The sequence below is a fragment of the Palaemon carinicauda genome, chromosome 3 (assembly GCF_036898095.1).
Source record: "Palaemon carinicauda isolate YSFRI2023 chromosome 3, ASM3689809v2, whole genome shotgun sequence".
Taxonomy (NCBI): Eukaryota; Metazoa; Arthropoda; class Malacostraca; order Decapoda; family Palaemonidae; genus Palaemon; species Palaemon carinicauda.
This window is the reverse complement of record NC_090727.1, coordinates 116,305,505-116,310,366: the sequence shown is the minus strand read 5'-3', so window position 1 is coordinate 116,310,366 and position 4,862 is coordinate 116,305,505.

Genomic DNA, 4,862 nt, shown 5'->3' with positions numbered 1-4,862 from the left:
ATGGCTTGAGCCCAAAAATAGCCAAATCCACGACAACAATGACATAATATAAAATTCCCTAGCTAAATATCTAAATAGCTAAAGTTATTAAGTCGAAATAATGCCGGGAAATCGTTCTTGCTAACTAAATGAACAAGAAGAATGAGTGCGTCCATGACGCCATCCGGCTAGCAACAGCTCTTGTTACGTTAATTACGATCTCAATCGAAGAGTAAAACTGGCAAGAGCTTACATTTACACAATCCAAAGATATTACTTAACTTTCCAGAAGCTGATGAAGCTGGTGAAGGCATCATAGCGACGAAATACTTCCAAAATAGCGAGAGATAACACGGGATAACACCGGTCAGCAAAGCTACAAACGAAAGAATGGCTTGGTGGCGCCTCGCGGTGGCGATTCGGCGCACTATTTACAGTACAGTAGGAGTGTCGAGAGCATCGCCTCTTTAACGACTCTCCTATATTCTTGCCACTTTTCCCTCTCGAAGCGAAAACGCTATTGGGGGTGTAGATAGCTATGAGACGTGTCAAGAATACGTCCTCTGATATACTCGATATCCCTTTTTAAATTTTAAGGGATATTCGCTCCAGGAGTTAGAATTCTGGATACCTTCGGTAAATTCTCTGGGATATATCACTGTAGTCAAATATACCTAGGAAGCTACTAATGAAGGAACTTCCATCAGAACGACATGGCCTGAGCCCAAAAATATATTTTTCTTTTCCATAGGGAATGGTTTGTTTTTATGTACTATGATTTTTTGTCAACTGTCATTATACCATGTCTCTACTTACAGAATCCAGGGCGGAGAGTGAGACTGAACCATGTAACGCATCCCCTGTGATCTAAGAGTAGTAAAATTGTCACTTAGGCAAGCCTGAGGATTAAAATCCTAAGTTGAGTATTTTTCTTTATATGATTTGTTTTGCTCAAGGGAATCTTCGGATTTCAGTTGCTAATGTGTAACCTTTGGATATTTTGGTTCTTAGTTCTTGCTTGCCTAAAGTTGTCAAGATATACCTTGTTTTCAGATTTGCCATAATTTTTACTGCATATCTATGTAACCTTTTCCAGTAATTTGTTTACTCATATTTACCCATATGCACTGGTTTTCAGGGTTATTTACTGCCATTTTTGTTCTTTTCCTTTTGTTTTGAGCATATATATATATTTTTTAATATATAATCCTTTTGAGTATGTAATCTTTTTTTAGATTGTTTTTTGGCTCCATTTAGTCACATTATGTATATCTTGAGTTATAGTTCATATTTTACTCATATTAGAAGGCACAACTACTGTAATGAATTATGTGAATTTAATTTGTTAAGATTTTGTTGTTTGTTGCTGTTTGAGTTCCCTTTTTTGTGTGTGAAATTGAGATTTTGCACACCCAGAGCGAGTTGCGGCTGAGTAGTAATGTTGGGGTTTGAATTTAAAGTAAATGGTGATGTGACAGTCTTTTTTTGTTTTTTGTTGGAATTTATCACAGTTCCAGGAGTAACTGTAACTTGGTAGATGGGATTTGTCACGTACACCTTGTTTGTGAACCTCTGTTTGAGGTCATGTGAATGACCTCAGTTCGCTGGCTCGCCTGGGAGTGTGTACTTTATCAGCTACCACTGGCGACAGGATTCTGGCTAGTACTGTACAGTGGTAACGTGTTTGCCTCGCATTCGCGTGGCGAGAGATCGATCCCCGCCCAGGGCCGTGAGTTTAAGCTGTTTACTGGGGAGGCTACTGCTGTGGTAGGGCACCACAGTGGGGGGTTGGGCTTGCCCGGCTGACGTTCTGGTGAGCATCTATTCTGATGGAACTGGAACTGAAACTAGACACCTTTAACCTTTAACCTTTAACTCAATCTGCAGACGAAGAGTGTTTTCTGTCTCCTTGTTTTCGCAGATTCCTTTGGGGAGCAACGGCCCAGGAGAGCGAAGGCCTACCGGATGGATCCATTTTTGGAATAACGAACAATTCCTCAAGCATGACCATATTTGGTCTTCTTCCCAGGACGCCATGGGGTCACGCCCAGCGACGCCCACGGCCCATCAGTCAGTCGGGCCTGAGATTTCATAAGGAGCAGATAAGATTTTCTTGTAGTTACACTGCTTGCCAAGATCCATACTCTGATAGTTTTGTACTTGGAAAATTTTAGAGAAAAGTGAGAGAAACTCTGAAGTAAAGTAAAGTAATAATTCCTTCGTTCCCTGACCGTTTGTTCGCCCAAGAATAATTTAACTTAACCACTGTTTGATAAAGAGCACTTATTTTATGAATAAGATTGATGATTGTGTAGACTTTCAAGTAACTTAAGTGTGCTCAGAGATGTGTATGAAATTACTTAATGAAATACATGTTGTCAGATACAACTTAACGTTTGTCTTACCCCACCTCTTGAACTTTAATTAATTTTGAATTACAATTGTTAAGAACAGTGACAACGTTGCCCATCAAACTCCTCTACACGTCTGAACTTCCCTTAGCTCTGCTGTGGCCCACGTTGCCCATCAATCTCCTCTACATGTCTGAACTTCTCTTAGCCTTGCCGTAGTCCCCGTTTGCCACCAATTTCCTCCACCAGTCAGAATGTTCCTTAGCTTTTCTGTGGTCCACGTTTCCCATCAATATCCTTTACACGTCTGCACTTCCATTAGCTTTGCTGTTGTCCCCATTTTCCTCTAATTTCCTTCACCAGTCTGAACGTCCATTACCTTTGCTGTGGTCCACGTTGCCCATCAATCTCCTCTACATGTCTAAACTTCCCTTAGCTTTGCTGTATTCCCCATTTTCCACTAATTTCCTTTACCAGTCTGAACGTCCCTTAGCTTTGCTGTGGTCTATGTTGTCCATCAATTCCTCTATATGTCTAAACTTCCCTTAGCTTTGCCGTTGTCCCCCGTTTTCCACCCATTTCCAGCGCCAGTCTTAACGTCCCTTACCTTTGCTGTGGCGCACGTTACTCATTAATCTCCTCTACATGACTGACTTCCCTTAGCTTTGCCGTAGTCCTCATTTTCCATCACTTTTCCCAACCAGTCTGTACTTCCACTATATTTATGGAGGTCCACGTTTCCCTTCAATCTCCCCCACCAGTCTGAATGTTCTATGGCCTTGCTGTGGTCCACTTTGCCCATCAATCTCCTACAGCTCCCGGAATGGCCCTTAGCTTTACTCTGGTCCAAGTTTCCCACTAATATCTCCTCCACCCCGCCGAACGTCCCATAGCCTTAATGTGGTTCAAGTTTCCCATCAATCATCCCCTCACTGAGCATCACTTAGTATTACTATGACCCAAGGTTTCCCTTCTGAGCATCACTTAGCTTACTCCAGTGCAGATTTCCCATTAATCTCCCCTCCTACCTCATCAATAACCAGCATATATGTGAAATGAGAAAACCTTGAAGTTCCTGATGAATCAGGTCACTGTGGCACGGCGCTGGGCTGGTTCCTCGAACCCGAATTCGGATTGACAAGATCTTTATTTGGTCTCCTAGCAGGATCTGGTTGTATTCATAAGTAGGGCAATGCATATGAAAGCATTTTAAAAGTCCAAGCCGACCAAAATAGGTTTCCCAAACTCATAACAAGGTATTATCCCAACTGATTTCAAGGTAGAATGGAATAAAAGTAAAGAATAAGAATTTCACTAATAATGTTGTTATGGTACAGGTAAAAGAAATATTACAGTAATAAGTAAAAGCTTAGAAGCTTTGCACATATCTATTATGCGATAGAGTGCTCTCAAACGTATTTTGTGGAGTGAGCAGTTAGGATCCAAGAACGAGGAACCATCCTATATTGGAAAGGCATTGGAGAGGTTGCATCAAGCAACCGACCCCTTAATGTAACGATAACGGGGGAAAGAAGAAGAAGAAGAAGAAGAAGGAGAAGACTGGGATTTCTGGTTTTCATAGGAGAAAAGAGGAAAAATATTCTTGGCTGGTCATTGTGATATAAGGACCTTTGCCTTTCTCTATTATGGGAAGAAGTAAAAGATGAAGGAGGAAGAGTAAAGTAAAAAGAAAGTTAAGTATTCAAATATCCTGTATCGCCATTTCGAAAGAATCGGTGAACTATTAATTATAAACAATTATTCCTGTCTCTTATATTCGTGGCCTCGCAAATGCTTGTAGACTATGTTGTAAAATTAACATGAATCATATATAAAGATGTTAAAATGATAAACAGAGAGAGAGAGAGAGAGAGAGAGAGAGAGAGAGAGAGAGAGAGAGAGAGAGAGAGAGAGAGAGAGAGAGAGAGAGAGCTCTTGGGACAGATAAAATTATAGAGCAAAATAGAACACGTATCAAAAAGGATGACTTTGTAACTGTGAAAGGAATGTATGTTATATAAATTCCAATATCATAATCAAAAGTAAATAAATTGGCCAGTATGAAATAAAAATGAATCTCAAGAATATAAATGGGCTTTCTAAATCTTATAGTCATTACCAAGTCAACTAATGTGGAATTCTTTTATAAGATCAGAATAAATAAAAATTATAACAGTTTCTATCATCACCTTATGACTTTGATATCTTGGAGAACAGTTTAAAAAATAACTGATAATAGAGACCAATAAAATCGTAGATTGAGATGAGAGGTGAAACTTACTTTACCTTTTTCAAAAGGAGTGTTTTGTAGCTACCAGAAGTTCGAAAGTAAAATGTTGATATCCAGATAAACCGTATTTGTACGCCTAATTGGTCATGTTCTCTAATTGAACAGGAAATGAAACTGTTTACATACTTCAATTACACACACACATACAGAGAGAGAGAGAGAGAGAGAGAGAGAGAGAGAGAGAGAGAGAGAGAGAGAGAGAGAGAGAGAGAGAGAGAGAGTTACCAATGTCAGAAAATCCA